This window comes from Euleptes europaea, chromosome 9 (assembly GCF_029931775.1).
Source record: "Euleptes europaea isolate rEulEur1 chromosome 9, rEulEur1.hap1, whole genome shotgun sequence".
Taxonomy (NCBI): Eukaryota; Metazoa; Chordata; class Lepidosauria; order Squamata; family Sphaerodactylidae; genus Euleptes; species Euleptes europaea.
In genome coordinates, this window is record NC_079320.1 from 80,554,154 (window position 1) to 80,565,870 (window position 11,717).

An 11,717-nucleotide genomic window follows, 5' to 3' on the forward strand; every position below is an offset into this window, starting at 1 on the left:
TCCTATCTCGCATACAAACCAAATTGTTATTTGGACTTGTTATGGATCTATACAGTGATAAGCCATTCAGTGTTTGGGGCTGTTAAAGAAAAGCATCTCCTTGGCTCTTTAAGGATTATAAGTGAAGTCGAAATGGAGGGGAGGGGCTGTGGCTCAGTGGTAGAACATCTGCTTGGCATGCAGAAGGTCCCAGGTTCAATCCCTGGCATCTCCTGTTCAAGGGACTAGGCAAGTAGGTGATGTGAAAGACTTCTGCCTGAGACCCTGGAGAGCCGCTGCCGGTCAGAGTAGACAATACTGACTTTGATGGATCAAGGGTCTGATTCAGTATAAGGCAGCTTCATGTGTGTTCAACTGTGGATATGAAGAGCTAAGTTGGAGTTGACATTTGTAAGATTTGGGGTTTATGGTTAGATATGTGATTAGCACCATTTGTGAATGTATTTTGTATGTTGGAATTTTGTGAAATGTTAAAATGTGTAGCTTTATATCTGATTAAAGTACTGTTCTTTTAGAAATATTTACTTTAGATTATAGCCATAGTTGCTGTTTGCTTTTGATAGTCAGCAACATATTGCAGCACGATGGTGTTGGTTTTGATAACTTATACCACATGGAGGTTGGCAACCCTATGCTGAAATCCCTCCTCTCCCCAAACCCTCCTTCCCACGGACACATGAAGCTGCCTTATACTGAGTCAGACCATCGGTCCATCAGAGTCAGTATTGTCTACTCAGACTGGCAACAGCTCTCCAGGGTCTCAGGCAGAGGTCTTTCACATCACTTACTTGCCTAGTTCCTTTAACTGGAGATGCTGGGGATTGAATGTGGGACCTTCTGCATGCCAAGCAGATGCTCTACCACTGAGCCACAGCTCCTCCCCAGACTCTGCATCAGACTTGTGTTGGTGTTTGGCTGCATTGGAGAAGCTGTGAATAACAGTCAGAAAGTGCCAGAGTCAGTACTTGACATCATCTCTTAAAAGATCTCTGGTAGCAGGAAAGACCATTCTGTGCCCAAGACCTTGGAGAACTGCTGCCAATAACAAGGCTGAGACAGGTGGACCAACAGTGTGACCTGCAATAGGCATTTCAATACATTCGATGCCAGCTTTTTGTTGTTGTTTTTGCTGAAAAGGCGCAGGGTTATCACTAACCACAACCCCTTCCCAGGCTGTACCCCCAAATCTCCAGGAATTTCCCAACCCAGAGTTGGCAACCCTACCACCATGCCCCATCTCTCTTTTCAAGCATAGAAAGCAAATAATGTTTTGTTTTTGACTTGGATGTCTTGCTGTATAATGGGGAGGAGGGCAGAATCCTTCCCCAATGGGGACTGAACTACACCGTGAGCTTTTAATTGACCCCAAACTCCCCAAGTTTGTGTAGTGGCTTAAGTCCTCATCTGTCACAACTTCTCATGGATTGTCCTTGGATTACTTCTGAGTAGGGGTGGATGGGCCCCTTTCATGATGGTTAAGACCTGCTTTACGGCCTGGATCCTCTACCTGGACATAGTCCAACACGTAAATCTAGCCATGGCTTTCCCCTGTCACTCTACTGCTTTGACCTCTTGCCTTCTCCTCTTGAGTGGAATATATTGTGCAGTGAGTGTGTGTATGATAGAGTATCTGCCTTTTAACATGGGCTTTCTAATACTGGCTGTCACTGCTGAATGCATATTATTTTTGATGGCTTGGGTTAATAATCCCCCAGCCAAGCTGTTTGTTATTTCCCTCAATAAACATTCTCCGTATTCTGGATTCTCAGTATTCCTTACAAACTGTTAATGGTGCCTAGGTACTTTGCCCCCCAAAAACCCTTCAAGCCAATTCTCTGTGTCTGTGGATTGTAGGCATTCCTTTAAACCAGGGTAGAACCTAAGCCAGCAAACTGATTTAGGAGTAAGAAGTGACTGAAGGAAGGTTTCTTCTTTAGCTTCAGGCTGTTTTTTAGGGTGAATTTTGGCTGAATGCGGAAGCAGGCCTCATTCGAAGCAACATGTGTCAATGGTACACATGTCTCCCAGACCACACCGAGTAACAGAATGTCTGGTGTTGTCTATCTTCCTGCTCTTTCTATCCAGAGTCAAAAGTGTTTTGTAGCCAATTCTGCGTCCTCCTCGTCTCTTCACTACCATATCTAACAAAAGGTCTAACGCTTATTCATAAGTGTGACCAAGCCTGTGAACGTTTGCTTACTGCTGGAGTTCAGTGACAATCCCTTGGCCATAATTGATATGCTGTAATGTTTTCTTTGTCATTGCTGGACAGTACAGACTTGAGTTTTTAATGATTTTCTGTCACCACCTGAAAGTGATAGCGCCTATGAGCAGAATAAAGGATTTTTGGATACCCCAGAGGAGAGATCATGTTCTGCTGTCTTCTCCCCAACACATTCTACGGATGTGACTCTGGGGTGTACGCAACCTAAACATTTTGGGCTTAGGCTAAGAACCTTCTATTTCTTACGGTGCTATTACACAGCATGGGTGACATACGGCTGGCAAAAAAAAGAGAGCTCTAAGGGGTGATAGGCAGTGGTTAAAAAAAACAACCTTGTGCTTGCTGGAGAAAGAGAAATTCTGACTTGGCTATTTTATGAAAGGAAGGTCTGAGCAAGAGTTACCGGAGAAATATATAGGCTGTGACAGCAGAGAGAAAATACCACGGAACACCCAGCAAAATGACTTGTAGTACATACCTAATTGGCTTAAATTGCTTATTTGGGTTTTCTGTGAGCAGCAAATGAAGGCCATATAACTTGTCTAGCCACAGCTGTTTTCTTTATTCAACACTTTATCACCCGGGAAGGAGGAATAGTGCTTTAAATTATACACCAAAGACAGAGATTTCAAGAGCCTTCTAGCAATTTTTCCCATGCAATATAAAGGAGGGAAAGGAGTGTGTGGATTAATTCTTCCATCTCTGCCTCTTCCCTGAATGCTTGGAAACATAGAAATAGAACCAATGGTACCTATGGGGTGTGTCTGCACAAGATTCTCTCCTGTGCCTTTTTAACCCTTCAGGTAAGACAGGGGAAAGAACAGATCCTCACTCATGCCCCTGAAAAGTGCCTGAAATTATTTCTATCAATCACATCATTTTTTAAATCAAGTTGAGATGTGAACGGTGTCTCTGTATCAAAGGGGATGTTAGAATTAAACACAGGGAAGAACAGGTAAAACTAAGGGCAAAGAGGTTGGGAACGGTCTTAAATAATAAAAAAAAAGCAGATTTGGATCTTCACACTAAAAGAATTGTTATTGAAAAATTGTGAGTTTTGGTCATTCGGCAAGGCCATTGCTTGACCCAAGCTTAACTCAAATTCCCACAATTACGGTTATAGCCCGCTTTCACATGCCCTTTCTATGTGACCACATGGGAGCTTATCAGAATATGCAGTCCTCTTTAATATAGTTTATATAATTCATCCGATGCAATAACTTTCTGTGTTCAGTAATGACCAGAAGTATTCAGATCTGAACATTATTATGGTGCCTGGCTCTCTGGTTTCAGTTTCCCCTGCTGTGAAGATTATGAAGAAACAAATGGTTTAATAGATAGGTAACTGGTTTAATTGATAGGTAACCTTCTTCAATTGACCCTTGACATGGTTGAAAGCCCTGTGAATTGAACCTATGGTAGTAATTCAAATCCAGGCCCGAGTCTTCCCCCACCATCTCCTCAATACCTTGGTATGTATGGCTTCCAAAGTGCTGGAAGAATGTCAAAAGACCAAATTCATAAAAAATGAATATTTACTTGAAATTAGAATCATCCAACAAAAAGAATTTGCCAGTGTTCCCACTACACAGCATAATTAAAATAAACAATAATTATACATTTCTGTGCACAGTGTTCTCACTTTACAGCAGTCATTGCACCATTACAGAGAACCTGGGAGATGCTTTCTGTTTATAAGACAATCATAAGGATTCAGTTTTCAGTACAGCAGAAAACTGTGGGAATAAAAGTCACTCAGTAGATATGTGCCTGACAGAGACATTATCCAACCACAAGAGTTTGCCAATGTCCAACCAAACAGGAGTGTATTAAAATAAATAAATGATAAATAATAATAATATGTACATATAAAACATAGGTCCTGCAGATAGCCCCATTCTGCCACAGAGATGTGGAATTAACCTAGACTGGTCCACGTTCCAAGACTTCAATGAGTAGTCCACCTCTCCAGTCTTGTTCTACAAATGCCAAGAGAAATTATCAAAAACTTTTCTTCATTTCAGTTTATGTATTGATCACAGGCATTCCCCTAGCCACCTTCTTCAATTGACCCTTGACATGGTTGAAAGCCCTGTGAATTGAACCTATGGTAGTAATTCAAATCCAGGCCCGAGTCTTCCCCCACCATCTCTTCAATACCTTGTTATGTATGGCTTCCAAAGTGCTAGAAGAATGTCAAAAGACCAAATTCATAAAAAAGGAATATTTACTTGAAATTAGAATCATTAATTACAGAAAGGAAAACCATATAGTTAGCAAGTATGTCTAATTACTGAGCAAACAAAAATTAACTGAATAAATTGCATTCCTATTTCCCTAAGTTCTAAAACAACGATTTAAGAGGTAGGAAGAATAATCTTAGTTACCCAATTTGCCTTTATTTAGAAGAGCTCTTTGGATTGTCCTTTGGATTACTTGCCATATACATTTCTACAGTCATTCTCTCTCTACCCAGGCAGAATGAGAGCTAGCCAGACAGTCTTGATCAATAGCCTTTGACTTACATGGGAAGGCTATTTTAGATTACAATTAAAGTGTTATTATAGTGCAAATTAAACACTTCTCTTTCGAATCTATGTTTTTAATGCAAGTTACCTGTGGGACAAAGTTTCATTTCACTTACCCACTCTCATTTCCAGTGATCTGGGACTCTGGAAATGAAGGTACAACAAAATATGGGGAACTTTGGTTCGGAAAACACAAAAATTAAATTGTAAAACTGAATGACAAACTTGAAGATTACATGTATACAGACTTTTTTTTGCCATCAAGTCACATTTGACTTATGGCAACCCCTAATGGGGTGTTCGAAGCAGAGGTGGCTTGCCATTGCCTGCCTCTTCCTGACGATGCTGGTATTCCTTGGAGATCTACCATCCAGTTACTTGCCAGGCTCTACCCTGCTTAGCTCCTGAGATCTGATGAGATTAGGCCAACCTGGGTGTACAAGCTAAAATTGTTGCGAAGTAACAGAGAATTAATAAACTTTCTGCAGAGACTTAACACACCGAGTTGGATCCGCCCGAAGACTTTAGGTGGTGGCAGAGCAGAACTCTCCCCACCTTCCCCAAACAGATTGCAGTTTGTCTTGCACTCTCTCTGAGGACCTGGAGAGCCTCCCAAGCAAAATACACCAGAAGACAGGAGGCTGCATCTCCCATAATATTAGAACACGGGGTCATCTGCTAAAGCTGGAGAGCGAGAGATTCAAAACAGATAAAAGGAAATATTTTTTCACACAATGCATAGTTAAATTGTGCAAGGCCCATCAAGTCCAGCAGTCTGTTCACACAGTGGCCAAACAGGTGCCTCTAGGAAGCCACTAACAAGACGACTGCAGCATCACCATTCTGCCTGTGTTCCACTGCACCCAAAATAATAGGCATGCTCCTCTGATACTAGAGAGAATAGGTATGCAGCATGACTAGTATCCATTCTAACTAATAGCCATGAATACCCCTCTCCTCCATGAATATGTCCACTCCCCTCTTAAAGCCCTCCAAGCTGGCAGCCATCACCACATCCTGGGGCAGGGAGTTTCACAATTTAACTATGCGTTGTGTGAAAAAATACTTCCTTTTATCTGTTTTGAATCTCTCGCCCTCCAGCTTTAGCAGATGACCCCGTGTTCTAGTATTATGGGAGAGGGAGAAAAATGTCTCCCTGTCCACTCTCTCCAAACCATGCATAATTTTATAGACCTCTATCATGTCTCCCCTCAGCCGCCTTCTTTCCAAGCTAAACAGCCCTAAGTGTCCTAACCGCTCCCCATAGGACAGTTGCTTTAGTCCCCTAATCATTTTGGTTGCTCTTTTCTGCACCTTCTCAAGCTCTGTAATATCCTGGTGTGGTGACCAGAAGTGTACACAGTATTCCAAGTGTGGTCTCACCATAGATTTGTACAAGGGCAGTATGATATCAGCAGTTTTATTCTCTATTCTTCGTCTAATTATAGCCAGCATGGAATTTGCCTTTTTTACAGCAGCCGCACACTGGGTTGACATCTTCATTGAGCTATCCACTACCACCCCAAGATCCCTTTCTTGGTCTGTCGCTGCCAGCACAGATCCCATCAGTGTATATGTGAAGTTAGGATTTTTTGTCCCAATATGCATCACTTTACACTTACTCACATTGAATCTCATTTGCCATTTTAATGCTCATTCTTCCAGTATGTAGAGATCCTTCTGGAGCTCTTCACAGTCCGATTTTGTTTTAACCACCCTAAATAATTTGGTGTCATCTGCAAACTTGGCTACTTCACTGTTTAACCCCAACTCCAGGTCATTGATGAACAGGTTGAAAAGCACCGGTCCCAACACAGATCCCTGAGGCACCCCACTGCTCACATCCCGCCATTGTGAGAACTGACCATTGATTCCTACTCTCTGCTTCCTATTTTTCAGCCAGCTCTCAATCCATAAGAGCACTTGTAAATAATCCTGCCTTAGTCTTATACTTTTTATGTGTCCCGCTTTTGGTATGCGAGAGAGTACAAAATGGACACCAGTCCTCTCTGCCACATTCACTACTTCCTTGGGTGGATTCTAATCATGTTATCTCTTGCAGAAGACTGGTAACAAACACACTGTAACCCCAGCCCATTCTTTCAGAGCACAGAATGTGGCCTCCATTTCATTACTGCTTAATTCCAGGATAAATGTTGCCGTCACTCTTTTATAGAGTTATGAACAGCGCCTTTATTTACACGGAGAGTGCAATTTTCTCACATTTGACAGACCATTGCTCATGGTTTTCATTGTCACGCTGTTAGTGAAATGTAGCGTAAGCTTTAAATTTTCAACCAGTGCCCAATCAATGAGAAGATCCTACCATCCGAATAATGCCATGATATTTGACCAAAATCTATTCAACTGGTTCATTCCTTGCGACTTCGCAAATGCCGTCACCCTCCAAATGAACGTGGCTTTCTGCGGTGACATGGTGTTTCCCCCCCAACCTCCCCGGCTTTGATTCAATGCTTCTAATGAATATATTTCAAAATGAGGTAGCCGATTAAATAAATTTTATGTGCCGTATCAAAACAGTCATATTAACATTATTTGTGACAGCAAAGTTCTGAGTAAATTACAGGGAACTTACATATGCAGTACATTTAGCAAGAATAGGGGTTTTCAAAGAGCATGAATCTTCGGAGATGTCAACATGCCAAAGAAATGATATGTAGACTTACTTCTCCATATTTCCATGACAGGAACAAAACGTGCGCCTTGGCATGGTTTTCAAATGCATCAAATTAGTATCCAAACCAGAATTTATTGCTCATGCAATAGCTTAGGAAAGCAGGGCCTGTAAACTGTAATAAAAGACTCCTATATCTCCGGATCCCTAGATGCCCTATATGACAAGACTATGATTATGTATTCTCCTCTCTATAGCTATTTTTCCTTCAGCCATATTGTTTAATTTGCAGGCTGGCTGAAGGAATGCAATTTTTCCCTCCTGCCAGATGACTCCATTAATAAAATACCACTGGTTCCTCAGAAGAAGACTGGCCTGCCACTTGCTAGGCACATCACACATCAAGATGGTAAGCACAAGATGGTGGAATAGCACAATACTCTGGTGTGGTCCGGCTGATCTTTGGCAAGTCGTGAAGTCATACAGGAAGAAAAGGTGGCCATTTGTGTGCTCACTAACAAAAGGGCCAGTGAATAGGCAGGAAGAGAAAACTGTAGGGGTCCCTGGGGGTGTAGGGGGGAAGGTAGTTGTGAATTTCCTTCATTGTGCAGGGGGTTGGCCTAGATGACCTTGGTGGTACCTTCCGACTCTATGATTCTAACAATGTTAGAGAGGTGTGGTTAGGATGCACTGCCGTAACCTTTCACCTCCTGCATTTTCCTGTCCAAACTGAATGATTACAGTAGCACCCTAGGCATGGACCCAGACCTAGTTTTGTATGCTGTCCATTCATGAGCTGTATGAATTGTTTGTACTTCAAAAGCATGGTAGAAGAAAATGTAATGTGGATGGAGGTTGTCCATGTTTTGGTTGTCATGAATTACCTCTCATTAAACAATGCACTTCCAAAGAAAATGTCATATATGCCAAATCACAAATGATTTACAGTGAAATCCTGAATTACACCCTTCTAAGCCTTCTAAGCCATGGATAGCCCTATACTACATGAACATATCCACTCCTTCCAAAGAGGCCATTTTCTCCAGGTGAACTGATCTCTGTTGCCTGAAGATCAGTTGTGATCTCAGGAGATCCCCAGCCACCATGACTAGTATCCATTTTTTACTAGTAGCTATTAATATCCCTCTCTTCCATGAACATGTCCACTCCCCTCTTAAAGCCTTCCAAGTTGGCAGCCATCACCACATCCTGGGGCAGGGAGTTCCACAATTTAACTATGCATTGTGTGAAGAAATACTTCCTTTTATCTGTTTTGAATCTCTCACCCTCCAGCTTCAGCAGATGACCCAGTGTTCTAGTATTATGAGAGAGGGAGAAAAGCTTCTCCCTGTCCACTCTCTCCATACCATGCATAATTTTATAGACCTCTATCATGTCTCCCCTTAACCGCCTTCTTTCCAAGCTAAACAGCCCTAAGCGTTTTAACCGCTTCCCGTAGGGCAGTTGCTCTAGCCCCCTAGTCATTTTGGTTGCTCTTTTCTGCAGGTGGGGCTTTTTGCCCAGCAGGGCTTTGGTTGGCCACTGGTGTTCTAATTGGTTGTGCACATTTTTTAAAAGTTGCTTCAGCCGCAGCTGCCACCACAGCACAAGGATATGCAGCAGCCATTGTGTGGTTAAGCCCACTACCCTGTGTCAGCATTCTAAAGTTGCCCACAGACTCAAAACATTTGGGGACAAACCCCCCCCCCCCATCCTAGTGTTTACACTGTGGTAGCATTCCCTGGTGTCCTACTCATTTTGCCACACTGACCACTCTGAATGGCTGGATTGTCCACCATTTGCCAGATTAAACCATAAGAATATAAAGCAGATCCCTGTCACAGATTTATTGAGCAGAAAAATATTCATCCCAATAATGGGATGGGAAAAAGCTGAAATCTAGTTTGGGGGTTTATAAGTCCAATTTGATCTCAGTCGGGTCAGTCACTAGTCTTTGTTTCTAGAGGAGGCACTGGAGAATCTTGGGAATCATCAGTAGATCCAGATAAAGGTCTCAAGGCTAGAAAACAGTCTTCAGTTCGGAACAAGACGTGGTGCTACTAATAGTCCCTCAGGATTGCCTCCTGCCTCCCAAACAGCCTCTGGTAATAAACTCAGTGAGAAGTGGTTCAGTTCCTTCTGACTCCAGGTATCAAACTCGATTTCCTCAGAAATTTACAAAAGAGGTTCATGACAACAAGCTCAGGCCGATAATATGGCCACAGTAGTCAATCCTAGTAGAGATTCCAAGATATCTTTACAGAAGAACAGCTAGATACGAGTCCAGTAGCACCCAGGGGAGCTTTAACTCTCGAAAGCGGGCACCTTGAAAGCCTTGTTGCTCTCCGAAGTGCTGCTGAACTTGTTATCTAGCTGTTCTACTGCAGACCAACATGGCTACCCACTGACACAGTTCCTGTGTCCTTAGGAATCCACATCACAGTCCTGCTCCACATCTCCTTCCTACACACAATAGCCAAGAATTGTGCCCAGGAATAAACATGACAGTCAATATGAATGAGGGCTACCAGCAGAAACACAAGTGCTCACCACTTACCCCAGAACCTTCCTAGTTTTAAGGATGGAATTCAACTTCTGATTTCAAGAGGACTGGCTCAAGAGGGGGAAATGTGGGAAGTTAGGAAACAGGCTGGTAGAAACTTGGTTCTTCCGAGATGGACCCAGAGCAGAATCCGGCTAGATGTGGACAGAGTTTGGCAAAATCTTGACTACTAGTTTGTCAGACTTAGCACTGGTTAACTGACAGAACACCACCAGCCTAATCAAACTCTGGCCAGTTGGCTGTCAGGATCAGTGATGGAGAATGGAATTAACCCTTGGAACTTCCAGGAACCAAACAGGAACCTAGCTTAGTTCCTAAAACCACCATTCATCCAATGGACTCAATACATCTCCTCAGTCAAAAGATCTTTTCCCAGTGATTCCCCTGACACCATCCACCCCACCAGATTTATCATTGGTCAAAACTTGATCTATGCAAGATCATACAGACAGTCCAGGGGGGATGCACTTGGAAGGAATTTTCCTCCTCACTGTTGGGCAGAATTTACAGAGATCCCAGGGAAAGCATGCTTATACATTGCAATATGGAAATTAAAAGGATAACTGGAAGAAACTGCTTCATAACTGGCCTAGTTTGATTATTACTTTTTTGGCACCCAAACAACTAATTTTGAAGGTGTTTTTTCTTTTCTTTTTTTCTATTTTTTTTCTTTTCTGCGTTTCAGAAAAGTACAATTGTATTCTTTTGCATAGAGGAACAAACAAAAAAAAGAAACTGCTTAGGAATTAGATTTCTAATGTGCCAAAAAGCATTTTAAAAAGTTTGTGGACACAGAAAGGGATATTTATGAAGGGGGTTCTTCTTTATTCATTTGCTAGTATGTTGCTACAAATGGATGTGCTTTTCCCAGGACACTCTTTTCCTGTGGAACTTTTAAAGAAGGAATTCTCCATAGTATCAGCAGAAATGGGGGAGATCACTGTCTTTTTATGTGTTGGGTTCAGCTCTAGAAGTTCCATGAAATATGAAGGAAGACAAAAGCAAAATGACAAGAATAAAGTAGAAGAAAAGTCCTAATCATGAAGGAGCCAGGGAAAGCCACTCATCCATAACCTGTCATTCCAGTCCCAGAACACTTCTGCTACCCCCAGGAGCTGACATTCCACTCGAGGACTGTCATTCCAGTTGTAGAGCACTGATGCTACTCCCAGAACACTCATGCTACTCCCAGGGGTCATCATTCCACTTTGTGGACCACCATTCCAGTCCCAGAGCAGTCTATCTTGGCCAAGGGACCTTCATCCAAAAACCATTCCACATTTTAAAAAAATCTTTTATTCATTTTTATAAGGGGTACAAAAAAGAAAAAAAGGGGGGAGACAAATAGGAAAAAATTGACAATTCATTTTATGTCCATGCCCAAGATAACTCGTCTACATGTCCATGTGTGTGTGTAAAGTGCCGTCCAGTCGCAGCCGACTTATGGTGACCCCTTTTGGGGTTTTCATGGCAAGAGACTAACAGAGGTGGTTTGTCAGTGCCTTCCTCTGCACAGCAACCCTGGTATTCCTTGGTGGTCTCCAATCCAAATATTAACCAGGGCTGACCCTACTTAGCTTTTGAGATCTGACGAGATCAGGCTAGCCTGGGCCATCCAGGTCAGGGCCTATATGTCTATACCCCAGAATAAATCTCTAAAAACAAATACAGAGTGTAATTTATGATTCGAAACCCCTTGATACTTCTATTCTATTCTATACTTCATCAAAGTTTGCTAAAGAACTATTGTAACTGTGATCCTCGACT